Below are 25,086 nucleotides of genomic sequence, written 5' to 3'. Positions count from 1 at the left end.
GGAAGGAAGGAAGGAAGAAAGAAAGGAAGGAAGAAAGGAAGGAAGGAAGGGAGGAGGGAGGGAGGGAAGGAAGGAGGAAGGAGGGAAGGGAAGAAGGAAGGAAGGAAGGAAGGGAGGGAGGGAGGGAGGGAGGGAGGGAGGGAAGGAAGGGAGGAGGGAGAGAAGGAAGGGAGGGAAGGAAGGAAGGAAGAAAGGAAGGGAGGAGGGAGGGAAGGAAGGAAGGAAGGAAGGAAGGGAGGAGGGAGGGAAGGAAGGAAGGAAGGAAGGGAGGGAAGGAAGGAAGAAAGGAAGGAAGAAAGGAAGGGAGGGGGGAGGGAAGGAAGACCGCCCCCTCCCGCCAGCCCCCCCCCGCTTTCGGCCCCCACCCTCCCTGCTTACCTTCTTCCAGGGCGGGTGACGGCCTCTCCTCCCGGCGGCTGGTGCTGCTGGCGAGGCTGGCGGCGGCTGCGGAGGCCGGGGAGGGCCTCCGCTGGTCTCTGGAGGACCTCCAGCGACCAGCGCCGGCCTCTCCGCGGGTCGGCGCTGGTCGCTGGAGGCCCTCCAGAGTCTCTGGAGGGCCTCCAGCGACCAGCGGAGGCCGCGGAGAGGCCTTCGCTGGTCGGCGCTGGTCCCGGAAGGCCCTCCAGAGTCTCTGGAAGGCCTTCCGGGACCAGCGCCGGCTGCTCCGCGGCCTCTCCGCGGCCTCCGCTGGTCGCTGGAGGCCCTCCAGAGTCTCTGGAGGGCTTCCAGCGACCAGCGGAGGCCGCGGAGAGGCCTCCGCCACTGCCGCCGGGCCCCGCGCGCAGGCGGGGAAGGCGGCGAGTGAGGGAGGGAGCATCCCTGCGCGTGTGCAGGGGCCCTGCGCACGCGCAGGGACGCTCCCTCCCTCACTCGCCGCCTTCCCCGCCGGCGCCCGCAGCCCACCGCCTCCGGGGCTGGCTAAACCGGGACCTCTAAATGGTCCCGGTATAGCCAGCCCGGGAGGCGGGAATAGGGGGCCAGAACCGGGACATTCCCGGGCACCCGGGACGGTCTGGCCACCCTACTGGCAGTGTGTGCAGCTGCCCGCACACTTGTCTCCACCGGTGCTGTGGCCCAGGTACCAAGAGCATGGGGAGGCAGAGCTGCCTTGTAATGAATCAGTCCCTCAGTCCATTGAGGTCAGCATTTCCCATTCAGATCGGTCATGGCTCTCCAGCGTCTCAGGCGGAGGTCTTTCTCATTGCATACGACCAGGGGTCTGTTTGTAGAAAAACAGGTGGTGGAGTTCATTAGCATAACTCATTGGCATATGCTACTCCTCCCCCAGCCAAAAGTAACCCAATACAAAAAAGGAGAGCCCCAGGCAAGCGAGACCTGCTTGGGCTGGCTTGAAATCCAGCCAGCCCAAGCAGGCCTCACTTGCCTGGGGTTCTCCGGGGCCACCCCCCCCCCCTCAGTCAAGAGGCCAGCAAACCACCTGCCACCCGAAATCACATAAAAAGGAGAGAAAGGGTGGCATGGGCTTCTCCAGGAGTTAATGAGGGCTGCTGGAGGTGTGGCAAAGCCCTTGGTGGCTGGCTGGCTGCCCGGTCTCCTAATTCAGGGATTGTTATGCAGCTGCACCTACTATTCAATTGGCAAGGTAGGTGTGGAGGAAGAGGGGGAACCCTCAGAAAGATTCAGGAGCTGCGCTCCTGTGAGCTCCTGCTGAATCTGAGACCTGCATACGACCAGGTGTTTTCAACTGAAGATGCCAGAGATTGAACTTGGGACCTCCTGCATGCCAAGCAGATGCTCTACCACTGAGCCATGCCCACCCGAGAAGGGCTGCCAAACTAGGAGAACCTCAAGATTCTGTTGGAGAGATGAGCTGTGCCTAGAGGAGTGTGGAAATCTGTCAAGCTAGAAGTAGAAAAGGAAGGGGACTCCAAGCCAGTGGGAGCAGAGCAGGGGGAAGGGGGGTTCTGGTACAAGGAAGACAAGCTGTATGTACCAGAGAGCATGCGCCAGGAGGTGTTGCAAAAGTGTCATGATAACAAAACGGCTGGTTATTTTGGCTACATGAAGACCTTGCATCTAGTGAACAGACAGTTTTGGTGGCCGTTTATGAAGAGAGACATTTCTGAATACGTAGCCTCATGCCCAATCTGTTTAATGGCCTCCTGGTCTCCTCCAGCCTTTAGAATCAACCACTCAACCGTGGTCAATGGTCTCTATGGACTTTATTGTAGAACTACCCCCTTCCCAAGGGAAAACCGCAATCCTTGTAATAGTGGACACCTTTTCCAAACAAGCGCACTTCATCCCCGGTTCAAAGCTCCCCACCACCAAGAAATTGGCACATTTATTTTTCCAGCACGTGGTACGAATACATTCATTCCCTTCTAAGGTGATTAGCGACAGGGGGCTCAGTTCATTGCCAACTTCTGGTGGGGTTTTTGTAAACTGGCTCACATTGAGCAAGGTCTCAGTTCTGCCTGCCACCCTCAGACGTACGGGCAGACGGAACGAACCAACGTGGTGCTAGAACAATATTTATGGTGCTTCATTAACCATCAGCAGTCAGACTGGGTCGAACTACTCCCCTTTGCGGAATATGGATATAATAACAGTGTGCATAGTTCTATTAAGGCCACCCCCTTTATGGTGGTAAATGGATATGAGGGGAAACCCTTCCCCTCCTTGCCAGGGGGGAAGGGGGAGGTGCCAGAATCTTTCTCTTCATTTGAACAGTGATGGACTGGGTTGGGGAAAGCGTGGGGAAATATCCAGAAAAACCTAGAATCGGCAAAAGAAACCTACAAAAAATTACGATAAATCCCATTCACCCACTTGGGATTTTAAAGCAGGGGACACTGTTCCTGACAACTAAGAACTTGCCCATTGCCCAGCCTTCAAAGAAACTGGCATACAAGTCCCTTCCGTATCAAGAGGATTATAAAGAAAGTGACTGTAGAGTTGGACTTGCCTAAAATTTTTAGTAAGATTCACCCTGTTTTCCATTCCAGTTTACTCAGGAAAGATCCTGGAGCGACGCACTGGCACCCTAGGCCGCCGGCCCCAGCCCTGATCCCCGTGGGGAATCAGAACCATCACGAAGTGGAATAAATTTTAGATGCTAAAATAAAAAGGGGTGTGTGTGTGGTATTTTCTCATTCGATGGAAACATTTCCCACAATCCCATGATGAGTGGGCCGCTCAAGCTGATGCAGAAGCCCCAACCATGATCAAACAGTTCTATGCTATAATGCCCCTGTATAAATCGATGGTGCGGTCTCATTTGGAGTACTGTGTGCAGTTCTGGTCGCCGCACCTCAAAAAGGATATTATAGCTTTAGAGAAGGTGCAGAGAAGGGCAACTAGAATGATTAAAGGGCTGGAACACTTTCCCTATGAAGAAAGGTTGAAACGCTTGGGACTCTTTAGCTTGGAGAAACGTCGACTGCGGGGTGACATGATAGAGGTTTACAAGATAATGCATGGAATGGAGAAAGTAGAGAAAGAATTACTTTTCTCCCTTTCTCACAATACAAGAACTCGTGGGCATTCGATGAAATTGCTGAGCAGACAGGTTAAAACGGATAAAAGGAAGTACTTCTTCACCCAAAGGGTGATTAACATGTGGAATTCACTGCCACAGGAGGTGGTGGCGGCCACAAGTATAGCCACCTTCAAGAGGGGTTTAGATAAAAATATGGAGCACAGGTCCATCAGTGGCTATTAGCCACCGTGTATGTGTGTATATAACATTTTTTGCCACTGTGGGACACAGAGTGTTGGACTTGATGGGCCGTTGGCCTGATCCAGCATGGCTTCTCTTATGTTCTTATGCTAAGTTTCCCCAAAAACGCCGAGGGAGGGCCTAAGGAAGGGCAGTATGTCAAGCACGGTGTTTTGTTCCCTAAAATGGCTGAAGCATTGTCAAGTAAGAGGCCTGGTTATTCTCCATTACATACAACCCCTTTCTCACGTCCTGAAGCCATCTGGCAAAGGATGTTTATCTAATGGAATTGGCTTGCTATGTCTCAGTGCCCAAACTTCCTCGTTTCATCTCAGGCCCTTTCCAAACCTTATCTCGGTCACAGGTTGGTATCAGAAGGCTATTGCTAGGTAGAGGAAAATTACTGCTTTGCTCTTTGAACCCTAGATTCCACTGTTGTGTGTTTGTAACTTTATGATACCCTATATAGTATCCTATAACCCTTGATAATTCAGTCTTCTCAAAGACAATGTCTTGTATGCCACCTGGAGTTAAATAAAGAAGCTCACTTTGATTCAAAACAAAGAACTCTATTATTGAACTACTCGTGCTTGACAAAATTGGGTTCCGTTTTTCATCCACGTCACTGATGAAGACTTGTTTTGAAATGTCTTGTATACCGGGAACGACATATTGGCTGTCAAAATATCTCCAGGATGTCCTCTGCCTTCTGTTTGGACTTTATTTTATTCTTTATTCTAGTCAATTTGTGTTCCACCCTTTCCCCAATAATGGGCTCAGGGCAGATAACATCATTTTAAAATAACAATTTAAACAATACAATTAAAAAGAGGCAAAAGAGCAATACAACAAGCCGTATATAAATGATAACAAAATTGTAGATGGTGGCACAGTTAATACATTTGCAACATGCTAAGGTCTGTAACTATAACTGATAAACGATGGTAACGCAGCAGAGATGGTGTCATAGCATAGAGGCCCGTCGAAGGTAGGAGGTCCGAAGGAAGGCTGTTCAGACAGGGTTCAATGTCAGTGGCTCTGTGTGAATTCCTGGGTCCTAGGAGACACCCCACCTCAACATATGCTGTGGGAGATTCTTTCCAGGGGTCCTCGTTCCTTCTGGTGCAGAGGGAGAATCACAGAAATCCTTGGGTTTCCCCCTCACAACGTGCAATGTACGGTATATATTTATGGCCCAGGCCACACCCCTTCCCTGGAATCTTGAAATCAGCCAATCAGACTCCCCGTAGGTGTGGCCAGAGAAGGTGGTCCTATAAAAGGACTCTCGGTGTCTGCTGGGTCTGTTCCTGAGCCAGGCACCCCCGGTAGCCTGCAGAGGCAGAATTCCCATTAGGGTCTAGTGCGCTACTTGTTGACGTCTCTCCCTTTCCCAACCCGCTTCCTCCCCCCCCTTCGGCTGCTGTGCCCACCATGCCTGTCTCCCCCCCCCCTCATCTCTTTGACAGCGCAGGGGGCTCTTGGCTTGGGACGGTCCCCGCATCTGTTTCCAATCTAATAAAATGGAACAGTGTGGCTTTTGTGAGGTTCCCTTTTGCAAACTGCTGGGAAAGGCCAGTGGCTTTTAAACAATTCATTTCAGGCTGGCAGTCCCTGGAGACCTGGGCCCTGACACAGCTGACTGCTCGAGAGGCAAAGCGCGTGGAGAATTCACAGGGATCCACACCTCCCCCCCTCCCCCCATGGCTTGGGGGAAATGCAATTATTTTGAGCTCCGGTAGGCTGGGCACCAGCTGGAAAACCTCCTCCCCCTCTCCATTTCTGCATCTTCTGCCCAGTCTGTAGTGAATCCCGCTTACCAAGTAAGCATTCCTTCAGACTGCACATTCCTTCTCCTTCCTGTTGCTCCAAAATGCCATTATCTCTGGGTTTGAGGAAGTAGCCACCTGTTTATAGTCACCTGGTCAAATATGAGTAGGGTTGTAAGCTGTCAGTTGGGGTCTGGCTAGACTTGCCAGCTCCAGGTTTAGAAATACCTGGAGATTTGAGGGTGGAGCTTGAGAGACTGGGATTTAGGGAGGGAAAGGAACTTGGTCGAGTATGAATGTCATGCAGGCCACCTTCCAAAGCCGCCACTGCCTCCAGTTGTAATGCCAAGACATCTTCAGCCCCCACTTGGAGGCAAGAGTTTTGGAAAATTGTCACTTAACTGTGTGCAAAGAATTGAAATCTTGCTGGGCTCTGATAAAGCTGTCGAAAGCGGGTCAAAGTTTCTAGTGAAATGTGGGAATATAAAGCACTACCCCGTCGCTGTGCGAAGCTGTGTGCTTAATACATTTGGAATCGAAACCATTCAGATACACTACGGGGGCACCTTTAAGACCAACAAAGGTGTATTCAAGGTAGGAGCTTTTATGTGCACGCACCCTTCTTCAGATACATAGAAATAGAGCCCCTTTTTTTTAAGCAGGAACGCATAGGAACACAGTTCCGGCTGGCTTGACATCAGGGGGTGTGGTCTAATATGCAAATATGTTCCTGCTTGGCTTTTTCTACCAAAAAAGCCCTGTGTGAAACAATGGTGATATCAGGGGTATGGCTTAATATGCAAATAGGTTCCTGCTGGGGTTTTTTCTACAAAAAGCCCTTTGTGAAACAATAGTGATGTCAGGGGGAGTGCACTAATATGCAAATGAGTTACTGCTGGGCTTCTACAAAAAGCCCTGTGTGAAACAACGGTGGTGTCAGGGGTGTGGCCTAATATGCAAATGAGTTCCTGCTGGGGGGTTTTCTGCAAAAAGCCCTGTGTGAAACAATGGTGATGTCAGCGGGTGTGGACTAATATGCAAATGAGTTACTGCTGGGCTTCTACAAAAAGCCCTGTGTGAAACAACGGTGGTGTCGGGGTGTGGCCTAATATGCAAATGAGTTCCCGCTGGGCTTTCTCTACAAAAAAGACCTGCGTGAAACAATGGTGGTGTCAGGGGTGTGGCCTAAAACACAAATTAATTCCTGCTGGGTTTTTTTCTACAAAAAGCCCTGTGTGAAACAATGGGGATGTCAGGGGGTGTGGTCTAATATGCAAATATGTTCCTGCTGGGCTTTTTCTACAAAAAGTCCTTGTGAAACAATGGTAATACCAAGAGGTGTTGCCTAATATGCAAATGAGTTCCTGCTGGGCTTTTTCTTCAAAAAAGCGCTAACGTTTCAATGACTGGTCTATTTTACTGCCAACTGAATGGCATCTCTTCATCCTGAGAAGGCTTCTATCCTGGCGGAGGAGGTGGTGTAGACAAAGGGATGGAGAGGGGATGGCGAAGAGGCCCCGAGCAGCCATTCGGAGCAAGGTGGCTGTTTGACATGTCAGAAGCTGGCTGCTGGAGAAACCCTCCGAGAGGGCTGACATAGAGCTGCTGCTTATCAGCTCCATTCTGCCTCGTAAAACTCCACGAAGCGGAGTTTCCTGAAATTTACGGACTTGTTCTTCACACCCTCTGAATGCATCCCTGAAAGCCGCTGGAATGAGTGCTGATGTCAGCAGCCGAGACCTCCGGCCACTAATGAGACTCCGGAGGAAGGAGAAATCGGTGAGTGACATAGACAAGCGGGGCCTTGGGAGCTCCTGCATTACCAGGGCGGAGGATCAGTGGGGAAACATATCCGGAGCAAATGTGATGCATGGATGCACAGATGTGCCAGCGGCACTAATGCGCCCCGGCCAGAAGATCGGTTGTGGCACTGAAACAACTCCTGCTCAGTTTTTGCTTTCAAGACCTCCCCCTCTCCTCCTTGACCCAAACAACGATGGCTTTCAGGAGTTCCAGAAACCTGCTTTTCAAGAATAGCAAAACCACTCTCTCTAGCGGGCATTAAAGCACAAGTGGTTGGCAACTTTTAGGTGGGATAAAGCCTAGAGTTTCACAGGATAGAACAACTTATACAACAACCGCAAACAACTGTGAAAAATAACGAATAGATCCTGAAAATGACTTCAAAAATATAACTGATTATTCTTCAAACACTACAAAATTACATAGCATTCCATATTATCAATAATTCATGAATATAAGGTATAAAGTGCAGAGAATAAATTTTCAAAAGTGCTTTCAGTTCATTGTGTCAATTTCCGACTTGGGACGCTTGAAGACTATTCACCCGACTCCGCGGGATGAATAAAGTGCCAGTGCCGACCGTATTCCGAATGCAGACGATTTTGATTTTCAAGAATATTTCTTCTGTTTCCAAGATGTTACTTTAAACTTTCATCTTTTAAAGAAGCTTTATATATAGTGGGTAACCATCTAGGGTTGCCAAGTCCAATTTAAGAAATATCTGGGGACCTTGGGGGTGGAGCCAGGAGACTTTGGGGGTGGAGCCAGGATACATTGGGGGTGGAGCCAAGAGCAAGAGTGTGACAAGCATAATTGAACTTCAAGGGAGTTCTGGCCATCACATTTAAGGGGACTGAACAAATTTTTAAATGCCTTCCTTCCATAGGAAATAATGAAGGATAGGGGCACCTTCTTTTGGGGCTCATAGAATTGGACCCCCTGGTCCAATCTTTTTCAAACTTGAGAGGTGTTTTGGGGAGAGGCACTAGATGCTGTACGGAAAATTTGGTGCCTCTATCTCAAAAAACAGCCCCCCCAGAGCCCCCGATACCCATGGATCAATTCCCCATCATTCCCTATGGGAATCGTTCATGGAGGTGCATGATGGCTCTGGGGGCGGGGCTTCCCCCGCCAGCCAGCTGGCTGGGGGAGGGGGGAAGCCTGTAAAACTGGGGGATCCCCCTCTGGGACCTGGGGATTGGGAAGCCTATAACCATCAGCCTCTGACAGTAAAGCTGCCTGTAGTACTGTTTCAAGTTCCTTTGTCTAAGAGACGTATCCCACGTATCTGCAACCAAAAAAGTGCATCATTCTAACATTCATTTCCAAAAATCATATACTTATCTAAATCACACGGGGCATAACAACTCACCAGCACACACTGAAACACATTCCTGTAGCACTTGCTAGTGTGTTTTGGTGTGTGCTGGTGAGTTGTTATGCCCCGTGTGAGACAGGATGCTGGGCTAGATGGACCACTAGTCTGATCCAGAAGGGCTGTTCTGATGTTCTTATGAAGGCCTTGGCCTCTGTGCCGTGTTGTTGGCCCACCAGATGAACTGGTTGGCCACTGTGTGAGACAGGATGCTGGACTAGATGTACCACTGGTCTGATCCAGCAGGGCTTTTCTGGTATTCTTATGAAGGCCTTGGCCTCTCTGCCCTGTTGTTGACCATCCAGAGGAACTGGTTGACCACTGTGTGAGACAGGATGCTGGACTAGATGGACCACTGGTCTGATCCAGCAGGGCTCTTCTTATGTTCTTATGAATGCCTCGCCCTCTCTGCCCTGTTGTTGGCCCTCTAGAGGAACTGGTTGGCCCTGTGTGAGAAAGGATGCTGGACTAGATGGACCACTGGTCTGATCCAGCTAGGGTTGCCAATCCCCAGGTGGGGGCAGGGGATCCCCCAGTTTGGAGACCCTCCCCCCGCTTCAGGGTCGTCAGAAAGCGGGGGGAGGGGAGGGAAATGTCTGCTGGGAACTCTATTATTCCCTAGGGAGATTTATTCCCATAGAAAATCATGGAGAATTGAGCTGCGGGTATCTGGGGCTCTGGGGGGGGGGCTGTTTTTTGGGGTAGAGGCACCAAATTTTCAGTATAACATCTAGTGCCTCTCCTCCAAATGCCCCCCAAGATTCAAAAAGATTGGACCAGGGGGTCTAATTTTATGAGCCCCAAAAGAAGGTGCCCCTATCCATTATTTCCTATGAAAGGAAGGAATTGAAAAGGTGTGCCGTCTCTTTAAATGTGATGGCCAGAACTCCCTTTGGAGGTCAGTTATGCTTGTCACAGCCTTGATCTTGGCTCCACCCCAATGTCTCCTGACTCCACCCCCAAAGTCTCCTGGCTCCACCCCCAAAGTCCCCTGATATTTCTTGAATTGGACTTGGCAACCCTAGATCCAGCAGGGCTTTTCTGGTATTCTTATGAAGGCTTCCGTCTTTCTGCTCTGTTGTTGACCATCCAGATGAACTGGTTGGCCCTGTGTGAGACAGGATGCTGGACTAGATGGACCACTGGTCTGGACTAGCAGGGCTCTTCTGATGTTTTTACAGAGGCCTCGGCCTCTAGGCCCTGTTGTTGGCCCTCCAGAGGAACTGGTTGGCCACTGTGTGAGACAGGGTGCTGGATTAGAAGGACCACTCCTCTGATCCAGCAGGGCTCTTCTTGTGTTCTGAAGCCCTATGCTTCTCTTAGCAGAGCAAAGCACACCTCATTAACAAAAATACTGGCATCAACCAGGTAAAACAGCCAAGCTCCTAGGCTTGAAGCCCTCTCACTGCTAAAATACTGCACATTTCTCTTATATCTCTATGTGCTCTGGGATCCCAACCTGGTGATTTCCTACTATTAAGTGTAGATCTGGACAACTAAATACAGAGAACGCCAAGGGGAAGGAGACATCTTTTAAAAGGATGACATTAAAAACAACAACAACCACCCTGAAAGCTGACTGATCATGCCAGGCCCAGTCAAATACTCTGAGTATCACAGTCCTGACATTTTTGCTAATGCGAGTCGAAAACTCTCTGCAATTCTGCGATGCCAAGACTTGTAAAATCATGAGCAGTTGTGAATAGGGTTACAAGGTCTCCCCTGGCCACTCGTGGGAGGGATGGGCTGCCAGATCCAGGCTGGGAAACTGCTGGAGATTTGGGAATGGAGCTTGGGGAAGGCAGGAACCTTCGTGGGGTAGAGTCCACCCTCCAAAGCATCCATTGTCTCCAGAGGAACTGAACTCTGTAGTAGTCTGGAAGTGAAGTGTAATTTCACTGCCACGGGAGTTGGCGGTGGCTGCAAGCATAGACAGCTTCAAGAGGGGATTGGATAAACATCTGGAGCAGAGGTCCAGCAGTTGCTATTAGCCACAGGGTATTGTTGGAACTCTCTGTCAGGGGCAAGTGATGCTCTGTATTCTTGGTACTTGGGAGGGGTCACAGTGGGAGGGCTTCTAGTGTCTTGGCTCCACTGATGGACCTCTTGATGGCACCTGGTGTTTTGACCACTGTGTGACATGGAGTGTTGGACTGGAGGGGCCACTGGCCTGATCCAACATGGCTTCTCTTATGTTCTTATGTGACACAGAGTGTTGGAGTGGATGGGCCATTGGCCTGATCCAACAGGGCTTCTCTTATGTTCTTATGTGACACAGAGTGTTGGACTGGATGAGCCATTGGCCTGATCCAACAGGGCTTCTCTTATTTTCTTATGTGACACAGAGTGTTGGACTGGATGGGCCATTGGCCTGATCCAAGATGGCTTCTCTTATGTTCTTATGTGACATAGAGTGTTGGACTGGATGGGCCATTGGCCTGATCCAAGATGGCTTCTCTTATGTTCTTATGTGACATAGAGTGTTGGACTGGATGGGCCATTGGCCTGATCCAAGATGGCTACTCTTATGTTCAGAAGATCTTTACAGTCTGCAAGTGCTACCTGGCAGCATCACCCATCAGAGAAGAAAAGTTGGCAACCGGATTTTGTGCTGGATGTGTAAATCGTGGCGCGGTGACTGCAGGACATGCTAATTGCAAGTGCATGGGACTGTCACTTTAAGAACTTTGATAAGGGCTCGTGTTCTAAATGCAATGCTATGAATGACGTATGCAATATATCAGAAGCATTATATGCTCTTTTGATATTTTCTATGAATATAATAGAATTTGGTTTGCAAAGGATTTAAGTGGTCTTTAAGACTTTTTCACCAGCAATTTGTGTCGTTCAGTCCCCAGGTGGGAGCAGGGGCTACCCCAATTTTGTGGCCTCCTGTCTACTGTTGGTCAGCTGGCCCCACCCGCAACAGCCACGACCCCATGTGATGTTCCCGACACAATGACATCATGTGGAAGTGACATCATCCTGCCACAATGACATCACATGGAAGTGACATCATCCTGCCAAGGATGTTGCGCACCAATGCTCTGGTTCTGGGGGGAAGTCTATGGTAAAATTGGGCTCAGACTATAGAGTTCTGTCCCAAAACCTGAGCATCGCCATGCAGTGTCCCCAGCATGCTGACACTGCGTGGCGATGCTCAGGATTTGGGGCAGAACTCTATAGTCTGAGCCCAATTTTACCATAGACTTCCTCCCAGAACCAGAGCATTGGTGCGCAACATCCTTGGCAGGATGATGTCACTTCCATGTGATATCATCCTGTCAGGGATGTTGCACATGGCAACGCTGCCCTGCCCTCCACTCTCAGAACACTCCTTCCCACTTCTGCCAGCCCAAGGTAATGCTACCTGGAGGCTGGTGATGCTACCTGGAGGCTGGCATCTCTAGTTGTAAATTTGTTGATCTTCCCTTCAGAGAATCTCCTGCTATTCCAACTGATCCCAAGAAGTTCAATGGTTGCTTTGGAGGATGGACTCTCTGTGGCATTATACCTTGCTGAGGTTCCCACTCTCCCGAAAACCTACCCCACACCTACCCTCCCTAAACCCTACCTGCCAGAGAGCCAGTTTGGTGTAGTGGTTAAGTGTGCGGACTCTTATCTGAGAAAACCAGGTTTGATTCTCCACTCTTCCACTTACAGCTGCTGGGATGGCCTTGGGTCAGCCATAGCTATCGCAGGAGTTGTCCTTGAAAGGGCAGCTTCTGGGAGAGCTTTCTCAGCCCCATCCACCTCATAGGGTGTCTGTTGTGGAGGGAGAAGATATAAGAGATTGTAAGCCGCTCTGAGTCTCTGATTCAGAGAGAAGGGCGGGGTATAAATCTGCATCCTTCTCCTTCTTCTCCTCCTCCTCTTCCTCCTTCTTCTCCCTAAGCTCTATCTCCCAATCTCCGAGAATTTCCTTACCCAGACGTAGGTCTAATTCTTAGGTTATTTCTCCTGTTTCATGCCTCCTTCCTTCCCCTTTCACTTCTCCCTTTCTTCAGAGCCCCCAATCTCTGCCCCTTTTTGTCTCTTCCAGGGTTTAAACAGAATCCGAAGACGTCACTGTTCTCCGTGGAGTTTAACCTCTGATCTCTCTCTGTCTCCGTTTCTCCATCCCTTGTGTCCTTTTCCTAGTGGTCTTTTCTTTTTGAACCACAAGCCTGCAGGCAGGGTTTGTTCTTTGTAACTGAATAATTATATAGCGCCTGGTGTCAGAAGTGCTTTATAAATAATAAATCATTATTACATGGAAACTTTGGCGAGGAATTTTCGTCTGGCTTCTGTACTCTTTGTAAAAATGTCAAGTTTTAGAAATCCGGTTATGCATGCTTGGCCTCTCAGAATTTGGTTTTCATCTCTGAAGCCAGCTGAAGCCTTTGGGACGAGTGCGAGAGAGAAAAAAATCTGTATAAAATGAAGGAGAAGACGGATAATAAGTTGAAAGAAAAAGCCCAGCAGGTTTCCCAACCCACCGCATGGGTCTCCTTTCCTCTCCATTTCACAATAAGCCTGAGAGACACATAAGCAAACAGAACTTTGTTTCAGCAGCTGCAAGCAGCTCTGTGAAGATGGGGGTCATGTAGGGTCATGACATCATAGGCCCTAACCAATCAGTGCTTTCCAAAGGGTCTTCGGTATTCATGCTCCACTATGACTGATCTCAAATTGCCAGAGTTGTAGAAGGCCTTCCTCTCATCTCGTGTCAGTAAGAGTAGACAGCTCTAAAGAGTAGTACATATCTAACCTACCCAGGGCTTTTTTGAGCAGGAACTCACAGGAACGCAGTTCTGGCTATTTTAGCACCAGGGGTGTGGCCTAATATGCAAATTAGTTCCCGCTGGAATTTTTCTACCAAAAAGCCCTTTGTGAAACAATGGTGATGTTGGGGGTGTGGCCTAATATGCAAATGAGTTCCTGCTGGGATTTTTCATCAAAAGCCCTGTATGGGACAATGGTGACCTCAGGGGGTGTGGCCTAATATGCAAATGAGTTCCTGCTGGGCTTTTTCTGCAAAGAAAACCCCTGAACCTACCTCATAGGGTTGTTGTGAGGAAAAAATGGAGCAGAGGACAATAACGTGAGCAACTCTGGGTTCCCACTGGGGAAGAAGATGAGGTATAAATGAAATAAGAAAATAAAAAGTGGAGTCAGTAGATTTTGGGGGTGGAGCCAGGAGACATTGGGGTGGAGCCAGGAGCAAGGTTGTGACAAGCATAATGGAACTCCAAAGAGAGTTCTGGCCATCACACTTAAAGGGACACACCTTCTAAATGCCTTCCCTCCATTGGAAATAATGGATAGGGGCACCTTCTTTTGGGGCTCAAAAAATTGGACCCCCTAGTCCAATCTTTTTGAAACTTGGAGGGTATTTTGGGGAGAGGAAGTGGCTGTTATGTTGCAAATTGGGTGCCTGTTCCTCAACAAAAGCCCCCCCCAGAGCCCCAGATACATACAGTTCAATTCTTTATTATATCCTATGGGAATCGGTCTCCATAGGGAATAATGGAGTGTCCAGCAGACATTGCTCTCCTCCCCTCCTCTTTCTGATGGCCCTGAAGTGGGAGGAGGGCCTCCAAACAGGGGGATCCCCTACCTCCGCCTGGGGATTGGCAGCCCTCTTTCAGAATGGAGCCTGGTGAGGACAGTGGGGTACAATGTCACAGAGTCCACCCTCCAAAGCAGCCATTTCCTCCAGGGGACCTGACCTCTGTAGTCTGGAGATGAGCTGTAATTCCAGGAGATCCCCTGGTCCCACCTGGAGGCTGGCATCTCTAGCAGGCGAGGGACCTGAGGGTGGTGTATCCCCTGGAAATCATACATTCCTGGGTCTCCAAATCCCACGGCTGACCAGAGAAGATCACAGCAGCTCAGTATGATCCCAGGAAAATCAACCTGGCACGTACTTTTTAGGCAAGACATCTGAGCATTTGTTTGGGGGGGATGGGGTGGGGATTGCAGTACAAAAGATTGCAAAGACATCATGGCCTAGTTCTTCGTAAGCCCCAGAAAGCTTCACTGAAGTTCTCTGTGCCCAAGCTGCGCGGGGGAGATAGGACTGCACAAAGAGGCAGGAGCGGTTCCAAAGGATGCTCTGCTTTTGCTGTGAGGTGCCTATCTCCAAAATGACTTCTTGTCCAATTAGTCTCAAACGTCTTTTGAGCTCACTCTGAAATTGCAGCAGAAAGGAACAGATTTCTGCTCTGGACATTGCAAGCGGTGGAGGGGGGGGGGGCTGGACAAGAAACGTTCCCAGGAAATGGGCGTTTGCCGAAAACTCTTTATGTCGATTGAAGGTTTGAGGGCCAAACTCCTTTTTTAATAGATTCATCGGATGGATTTCCAGGGCAACCTTTTGGCGGTTCATTGTGCCATTGGCTCTGTTCACTTTTCATAAAAATTTCTGGGATGTGATGAGTCACAATAAGAGCTCACATCAAAACGTGAAGCAAAGCGGCTTTGTGCACCCAGGACACCAGTGGAAGCCCATTCATGCTGACTTCAGATACATTAGAAATGGGCAGGGCTTTTTTTGTAGCAGGAACTCCTTTGCATAGTGGACCACATACCCCAGATGTAGCCAGTCCTCCTGGAGCCTACAGGGCTCTTCTTACTGTAAGCTCCAGGAGGATTGGCTACATCAGGGGTGTGTGGCCTAATATGCAAAGGAGCTCCTGCTAGAATTCCACCCCTTACAAGACTCTTTTTTGTAAGCTCCAGGAGGATTGGCTACATCAGGGGTGTGTGGCCTAATATGCAAAGGCGTTCCTGCCACAGAAAAAGCCATGGATCAACAGTGGGGAAGCCAGCAGATGCAATATCTCTTTCAGACATATATCCTACAATTCCTCTTATGAAGAAAAATGGTTTCCCTTTTTTTGTATTTATATGGAACACAATATTTTACCCCTCAGTGTCTCTTATCATCAAATACTTTTGCTTTAATTTCGCTCTGTTGTTTTTATTTCTTCTTTATGTTTTTACAGACTTGAGATGTGGTAGGACTGTGGATGACAAAGTTCATTACCATAGAGCGGACGTGGCCTCTGAGCACTATGATGCTTTGATGTGCTGATTACGAATGACTAATGGTATGTGATCTAGATACCCAAACAAGAAGTCATACACCTGACGTCTGCAGGCTAAAACACTGTAATAACTATGTATAATATTAGATCTAAGTGGGCAGCCGTCTTGGTCTGAAGCAGGAGTAGCTAAACTTGCTTAATGTAAGAGCCGCATAGAATAAAGAGAGCCACATGACATGAACAGATATTACACACACATCTTTATTAAACCTCTTAACACTTCTTTGCACAGAAAGATAAAATACTTATGTATGCACTTTACAATACAACCCTGCTAGAAGGAGACTTTTTTTTAAAAAAAAAACAAAAGCTGGGAATAACAGTCCCTATAAAACCAGCATAGGAAAAGGTTAGGGGATTATTTTTGGTACCAGTGGGAGAAGGAAACACATACGTACCATATAAATCACTGACCACCATTTGCATCATTATTCATCTCTCTTTGCCTTGACACCAGAGTTAGTAGATACAGCTTCTACAAGAGCAATGAAACTATGGTGGAAACCTGCATTACCCTTTCTAATTCCATCCATCCTTCCAGTGCCTCCCTCAACTCTTGCACTCTCTTTCCCTCTCTAGTCTCCGGGTAACTTCTGTGGTGGAGGAGAAGAGCTTGCAAGCCTGCCTACTGCCCCCTCCTTTCCCACTTCACACATGATGGAAATAGTTGCCTAGTTATGGGTCAGCACTCAGTCCTGATGCTAAGCACGCTTACTCGAGAGTAAGGCTGCATTAAGTCTCTCCTTAGCCTGTGGGAGTCACACAATATGTGTGAAAGAGCCGCATGTGGCTCCTGAGCCGCAGTTTGGTCACCCCTGGTCTGAAGCAATAGAACAAAACAGTAGTCAAGTTGCACTTTTAAGCAGGGAGGTTTTTTGGTAGGAAAAAACCTTGCTGAAACTCATTTGCATATTAGGCCACACCCCCTGACACCAGGCCAGCTGGAACTGCGTTCCTGCTAAAAAAAAAGCCCTGCCTTTAAGACCAACGAAGTGTTATTCAGAATGTAAGTGTTCATGTGTTAGAAGCACACTTCATCAGACTATAAGATGGAATGGCAATATCTGATGAAGTGTACTTCTAGCACACGGACGCTTACATTCTGAATAACACTCTGTTGGTCTTAAAGGTGCATCTTGATTTCCACTTTGTTCTATGTATAATATTATCCATATCTGTACTACGGTTAGATCTTCACTTTATTCTTTGTATGCTGTTTATAAGATCAATAAAATACATTTTGATATATATATATTTTTTTAAAAATAGCTCATACTTGGGTATCTATGCAGTTCTTACGTCATTTAATGCGTCACGTTTGTATTTATGCTTTGCTTCACTGTTGTTTCTGATCTCTGGTTCGGTCCAGATTTCTACAAGTCAGATCTTATTGCATGGTTATATGAACATATGAAGTCGCCTTATACTGGATCAGACCCTCGGTCCATCAAAGTCAGTATTGTCTTCTCAGACTGGCAGCGGCTCTCCAGGGTCTCAAGCTGAGGTTTTTCACACCTATTTGCCTGGACCCTTTTTTAGTTGGAGATGCTGGGGATTGAACCTGGGATGTTCTGCTTACCAAGCAGATGCTCTGCCACTGAGCCACCATCCTTCCCTTTGACCATCGGAGTCAGTATTGTCTACTCAGACTGGCAGCGGCTCTCCAGGGTCTCAAGCTGAGGTTTTTCACACCTACTTGCCTGGACCCTTTTTAGTTGGGGATGCCGGGGATTGAACCTGGGATCTTCTGCTTACCAAGCAGATGCTCTACCACTGAGCCACCGTTCCTCCCCTCCATTGGACACCCCATCCCATCGATTGTACGGACCTATTCTGTGTAATCCACCTTGTGTTCCAGCAAGAATGCTGCACCGTAAATGTGTAAATAAATAAATAAATGTCAAAGAACAATAAACACGCGAAGCTGCCTTATACTGAATCAGACCCTTAGTCTATCCAAGTCAGTATTGGCTACTCAGACCCGTAGTGGTTCCTCAGGGTTCCAGACAGAAGTCTTTCCCATCACCTCCTGCCTGGTCCTTTTAACTGGAGATGCCAGGGATTGAACTTGGGACCTTCTTCACGCCAAACGGACACTCTTCCACTGAGCCACAACCCCTTCCAAAGGGCTTTCACCTTGTAAGATATAGTTCTGCTGACGCTCAAGTTAGCTGGAAATTCCCCAGCCAAGGCCAGGACCTGAGATCAAGATCTTCACCAAAGAGCCCAACCTCAGCAAATCCTGGGTCACCAGAATGAGGCCCAGAGACTGAAGCACATAGCATAGTGAATACTCAATCAGACCAGACCATCAATCCATCAAGGGCGGCGTTGTCTGCTCAGGCTGGCAGCAGCTCTCCAGGGTCTCAGGCAGAGGTCTTTCCCATCCCCTACCACCCAGTCCTTTTTAATGGGGATGCCAATATATATATGCAATACAATGTGTGGGACAATATATAGAACAGGCAGTGGGCTCACACACAGCAGTCCGCAATCCCTCTCCATGTGCATCTCACTCCATGCCCTGTAGGAACATGTGCTCCGCAGATGTGAGCAGGAACTCTGGTAAACCCATGTTCCCAGTTCTGTGGCTCAAGCTCACATATGTGTAAAACGCACCCATGCAGGCTCTGCGGCAATGTGGGACTGAATGGACGGGAGGGAGAGTAAGGATACTGGGTATTGTTCCATACCCATTCGCTGTTTGTAACGCAAATGTCACGTCTACAGGGCTATTGGCCTGGCCTGGATGACTCAAACGAGCTTGATCTTGTCAGATCTCAGCCAAACAAGGTCAGGCTTCAATTCGGGTGGACAGCCATGTTCAGGGCTTTTTTTTGTAGAAAGAGCGCAGCAGAAACTCATTTGCATATTAGGCCACACCCTCTGACATCACCATCGTTTCACACAGGGCTTTTTTCATAGGAAAAGCCCAGCGGGAACTCATTGGCATATTAGGCCACACCCCCTGACATCACCATTGTTTCACACAGGGCTTTTTTTGTAGAAAAAGCCCAGTGAGAACCTATTGGCATATTAGGCCACACCCCCTGACATCACCATCGTTTCACACAGGGCTTTCTTCGTAGGAAAAGCCCAGTGGGAACTCATTGGCATGTTAGGCCACAACTCCTGACATTACCATCGTTTCACACAGGGCTTTTTTTGTAGAAAAAGCCCAGCAGGAACTCATTTGCATATTAGGCCACACCCCCTGACATCACCATCATTTCACACAGGGCTTTTTTCGTAGGAAGAGCCCAGCGGGGACTCATTGGCATATTAGGCCTCACCCCCTGACATCACCATCGTTTCACACAGGGCTTTTTTCGTAGGAAAAGCCCAGCGGGGACTCATTTGCATATTAGGCCACACCCCCTGACATCACCATCGTTTCACACAGGGCTTTTTTTTTTTGTCAAAAAGGTCCAGCAGGAACTATTTGCATCCCCTGATGCCAAATCAGCATTCCTGTGAGCTACTGCTAAAAAAAGAAGCTCTGGCTATGTTGGTCTGAAGCAGAAGAACAAAGTTTGAGACCGATGGCACCCTGAAGACCAACATTCTGGGGATCAGCGTTCATGTGCACGCGCACCTCTTCAGATACATCGAAACAGAAGTTACCAGTCCATACATGTAGGTAGAGGCGGGTGAGAAGCAAATTAGCATGCGGCCAGGGCCGGCCCTGCTACTAGTCAAACGAGGCAACAGTGCTCACAAGAACTAGGGCGGCAACCAAATTGGGTGACTCGGCGACATTATCAGTGCAGAGGGACGCTGCTAGTCAGCCTTGCCTAGAGTGCCAGACAGCCTAGGGCCGGCCCTGCATGCGGCATAATAAAGGTGTTCAACAGATGCAAGGACCAAACTGGAATATCAAGCTTACTTTATATGGTCACCATTTGTTTGCGTTTAATGCCGGGGGGGGGGGGGGTGAGGGGAACATAGTGAGGGAAATAAATATATCAAAATCCGAGACTGATGAGCAGTCCTAGCTGATATTTGGATGAGAACCACCAAGGAAGTTTCATTCTCAGGGCTTTGAAGACGAACGCCTGCATTTTGAATACGATTGCCAGCTCTAGATTGGGAAATACCCAGGTTTTGAGGGTGGGGCCCCAGGAGGGACCGCGGCAGCAGGGTTTGGGGAGAGAGTGGACCTCAGAACACCTCAGCAAGTTTCAACGCCATAGAGCCCACAAAGCAGCCATTTTCTCCAGGGGCGCTGATCTCTGTTGAAGCAGCAGCAGAAGATATTGGATTTATATCCCGCCCTTCACTCTGACTCTCAGAGCGGCTCACAATCTCCTTGATCTTCCTCCCCCACAACAGACACCCTGTGAGGTGGGTGGGGCTGAGAGGGCTCTCACAGCAGCTGCCCTTTCAAGGACAACCTCTGCCAGAGCTATGGCTGACCCAAGGCCATTCCAGCAGCTGCAAGTGGAGGAGTGGGGAATCAAACCCAGTTCTCCCAGATAAGAGTCCGCACATTTAACCACTACACCAAACTGGCTGGTTGACCATCCTCCAGGTGGGGCCTGGAGATCTCCTGCTTTTACAACTGATCTCCAGATGGCAGAGATCGGCTCTCCAAGAGAGAATGGCTGTTTTGAAGGGTGGGCTCCAGAGCTTTATTTGTAGCAGGAACTCCTTTGCATATTAGGCCACACACCCCAATGTAGCCAATCCTCCTGGAGCTTACAGTAGGCCCTGTACGAAGAGCCCTGTAAGCTCTTGGAGGATTGGCTACATCAGGGCTGTGTGGCCTAATATGCAAAGGAGTTCCTGCTACAAAAAAAGCCCTGGGGGATCTATAACATTGCTGAGGTCCCTCCCCTCCCCCAAACTGCCCTCTCCCAGATCCATCCCCAAAGTTTCCAGATATTTTCCAACACAGACCTGGCAACCCTATCAATCACAAAAGCAGGAGATCTCTAGGCCTCACTTGGAGATTGTCAGCCCTAACTTTGAAGTAGGCCTGGAAACAAACTGGCAAGCCAGTCAGTTTCTGAAATGTTGTGCAAGACATTGAACATACAAAGCTGCCTTCTACTGAATCAGACCCTCGGTCCATCAAAGTCAGTATTGTCTACTCAGACTGGCAGCGGCTCTCCAGGGTCTCAAGCTGAGGTTTTTCACATCTATTTGCCTGGACCCTTTTTTAGTGGAGATGCCGGCGCCATGCTGGGAATTATTAGGAAGGGAACTGAAAACAAATCAGCCAGTATCATAATGCCCCTGTATAAATCGATGGTGCGGTCTCATTTGGAGTACTGTGTGCAGTTCTGGTCGCCGCACCTCAAAAAGGATATTATAGCATTGGCGAAAGTCCAGAAAAGTGCAACTAGAATGATTAAAGGGCTGGAACACTTTCCCTATGAAGAAAGGTTGAAACGCTTGGGACTCTTTAGCTTGGAGAAACGTCGACTGCGGGGTGACATGATAGAGGTTTACAAGATAATGCATGGGATGGAGAAAGTAGAGAAAGAGGTACTTTTCTACCTTTCTCACAATACAAGAACTCGTGGGCATTCGATGAAATTGCTGAGCAGCCAGGTTAAAACGGATAAAAGGAAGTACTTCTTCACCCAAAAGGTGATTGGCATGTGGAATTCACTGCCACAGGAGGTGGTGGCGGCCACAAGCATAGCCACCTTCAAGAGGGGTTTAGATAAAAATATGGAGCAGAGGTCCATCAGTGGCTATTAGCCACAGTGTATGTGTGTATATATAAATTTTTTTGCCACTGTGTGACACAGAGTGTTGGACTGGATGGGCCATTGGCCTGATCCAACATGGCTTCTCTTATGTTCTTATGTACCACTGAGCCACAGTCCCTCCCATAAGAACATATGAAGCTGCCTTCTACAGAATCAGACCCCCCTCAGTCCATCAAAGTCAGTATTGTCTACTCAGACTGGCAGCAGCTCTCCAGGGTCTCAAGCTGAGGTTTTTCACACCTATTTTCCTGGACCCTTTTTTAGTGGAGATGCCGGGGATTGAACCTGGGACCTTCTGCTTACCAAGCAGATGCTCTACCACTGAGCCACCGTCCCTCCCCAAATTGGGCTACCTCTGGCCAGCAACTTAGCTATTGTGCTCAGGGCAGGGCAGGGCAGGGGTTCCAGGTACTTTTCAGTGCTGTGGTCTAGAGAGAGAATAAGAAAGGGAGCGACGCATCAAGGCCATATGAAGCAAGAGAATCCCAGAGTTCAGATGAACGCTGTAGTCTCCCGGCCAGCCTCAGCCATCTGGGAGCAAGCTTCACCGAGCACTTTAATCAACTCAAAAGGCAATTTGTTCAGCCCCCTGTTTATAACCTTGACAAGCAGACAGGTTATTTCTAAGCGCATTGCTAAAAGCAGATGTCAAAGGCTCTCTCCTCCTCCGCAGACAATCCCCAGGCTTCCTCTAAAAGGCACATCCCTCGGTGTAAACACAAACTCTTATCGAACCAGGTATCCAGCCGCTTGGAAATCCCTTGGCCAGGTTGACATAATCTAAGATGGAAGAAAGTCATGGCTTTTTTTCATCATTGTGGGGGTGGAATCAGTTCCCTACACTAAAGCTTACCCCATTAACCTCCTGGACATCTGCCCAAGGGAGAAATTTGCATGACGCAACTACACCACAGCCTGTTGTTCTTGATTAGACACAGGGCTTTCTTTGTAGCAGGTACTCCTTTGCATAATAGGCCACACACCCCTGATGTAGCCAATCCTCCTGGAGCTTACAGTAGGCCCTGTATAAAGCGCCCCATAAGCTCCTGGAGGATTAGCTACACCAGGGGTGTGTGGCCTAATATGCAAAGGAGCTCCTGCTACAAAATAAACCCTGGTACTGGCATTAAAGTTGTGTGAGTGAGCAATTCGACTACTGCATGAATTAGTTTGCTCTGGGGCCGTTCTTCCTGTGTGACACCGATTCCCCACTGGCCTTGTCCCGGTTTCCCGCTTCTTTTCTCTGCGGGGCTTCCGTCCAGTTTTGCACAAGCTGCCGCAAGGCTGCGACTCACTTGCCTCTTTCCCACAACAAGCAGAAACCGTGAACCAGAGGCTAAAAAATTGTGAGCTAGCTCACACTAACTCAGCTTAGAGGGAGCACTGGTGCGGACCCTCTCCTTGACTTTCCGAGAGTCCTAGAATCGCTAAGATCACCACAGTTCTGGGTCCACAGTTGTAGCTTGAAGTCCAGGCTGTGCCCAAGTCCCATCCTTTGACTGCGCTGTGACATTCTTTACCCAACTAGGTCACAACTGGAAACTTCAAGGCTGTTGCTATCACACACTCTAGCGTGGGTTACCCTTAATGACAGTCAGTATAAACATGGGTGTCAAATGTGCGGCAGAGCCGGATCAGCCCCCCAGTGGGCTCCTATCAGGCCCACGAGGACCTCACTTGTCATCTGCTTCCTTCTCTCTATCTTTCTTCCTTCTGCATCACAGTTTGCTTTCCCAGGCTTGCTCACCTGCACAAGAGCTGCAGAGCAAAACTTCTATTTTCTCAATTGGCTGACGAGCACATGAAGCAATTTATGTACAAAAGCTCACAATGCCCAGCCATTTCATGTTTCCCCCTGGGTCTTAGGCTCAAAGCAGTGACAATGAGATTTCTGCAGTGAATGTCAGTAAATCAAAAGCAGATTTGCAACTTACAGACGCACACCTGAACAGCACCTGTAAAGCATACTCAAGATTGCTACAGCACAGACATTGTCTCCAGATGTTGATGGAATAATTCAGAGCAATTATCAGAGATGGTTAAATAAACGAAATATTGCAAGAGTTATAATGTTTTAAGCATATTTTAACTTTGTCTGTGTCCTTTATTAAGTTTATATCCCGGCTACCTAACATTACATTTTATGACACATTAGGCTCGGCCCGACAAGGACTCCTTCATGTCAGATCCAGCTCTCATAACAAATGAGTTCAACACCCCTGGTGCAAAACATAGCACCCTACATCTTCAGAGTTTTGAGGAATGCTGTGTGATTCCACAGGTGCTAGATAGACCTTCTCCACTCAAAGGCATCACATTTTAAGAAAGTTGTAGACAAATTGGAACAAGTTCAGAGTAGGGTCAAGTCTGGAAAAAAAGGAAAGGTAGAAGGAAATGGGTATGTTCAGTCTGGAGAAACAAAGACTGAGGGAAGACATGACATACTGTTCGAATGCCTGAAGGGCTGTCTCATGGAAGGGGGCCAAGACTTGTTCTCTAGTGCTCCAAAGGGAAGACCAGATCTCATCAGTTTTAATTCTAGGAGGGCAGATCTTGGTTTAATATTAGGAGAAACTTCCTAAAGGTAAGAGTAGTTCAAAGATGGAACCAGTTACCTGATGTTAGGCTGTTCCTCACCAGCAATCTTCAAGCAGAGGTTATATAAGGGGTGGAATTCTAGCAGGAGCTCTTTTGCATATTAGGCCACACACCCCTGATGTAGCCAGTCCTCCAAGAGCCTTGTAAGCACTTGGAGGATTGGCTACATCAGGAGTGTGTGGCCTAATATGCAAAGGAGCTCCTGCTAGAATTCCACCAACATATATAGTCATCTGTTGGAGATGTTCCACCCTCCAACCTTTGTTTTCCTGCACTGTGGAGGAAGTTGAGCCAGGTTTCCTGCAAGTCTCCTTGTCATTCTAGAACTTTATGACTCTATGGGTTCGCAACAGTGCTCACAAGAACAATTTTGGGAACCACAAAAGTCCTACTGATATAGAAATGGCATGTCTACTTTTGCACACATAAATGTCAGCCATAAGGAAGACAGAAATATCATCAAGGTAGTTGCGTAGTTATTGCATATCCCAATATCAAAGCCATGGGAGGGGAGGATGCATGGTGTAGTCCAATCTCATCATATTTTGGCAACTAAACAGAGTAAGTACCTGCATGGGAGACCACCAAGGAAGGCTCTGAGGAGGAGGAAGAGGAAGAAGAAGATGATGATATTGGATTTATATCCCGCCCTTCACTCTGAATCTCAGTGTCCCAGAGCAGCTTACAATCTTCTTTATCTTCCTCCCCCACAACAGACACCCTGTGAGGTGGTTGGGGCTGAGAGAGCTCTCACAGAAGCTGCCCTTTCACGGACAACTCCTACAAGAGCTATGGCTGACGCAAGGCCATTCCAGCAGGTACAAGTGGAGGAGAGGGGGATGAAACCCGGTTCTCCCGGATAAGACTCCACACACTAAACCACGGCGCCAAAGTGGCTCTCAACGGCCAATGGCCAGCCACCTCCACTGCTCATTTGCCTTGAAAGTCCCTTGATGAGGTCACCATAAGTCAATTGTAATTGGCAGGGCCAGCTCAGCCACTAGGCAAACTAGGTAACTGCCTAGAGTGCCAGCCTTCTGGGGCGCTGAAT

The sequence above is a fragment of the Heteronotia binoei genome, chromosome 6 (genome assembly GCF_032191835.1).
Source record: "Heteronotia binoei isolate CCM8104 ecotype False Entrance Well chromosome 6, APGP_CSIRO_Hbin_v1, whole genome shotgun sequence".
In the NCBI taxonomy this organism is placed as follows: domain Eukaryota; kingdom Metazoa; phylum Chordata; class Lepidosauria; order Squamata; family Gekkonidae; genus Heteronotia; species Heteronotia binoei.
The sequence above is the reverse complement of the archived record's forward strand: the minus strand, read 5'-3'. Positions refer to the sequence as shown.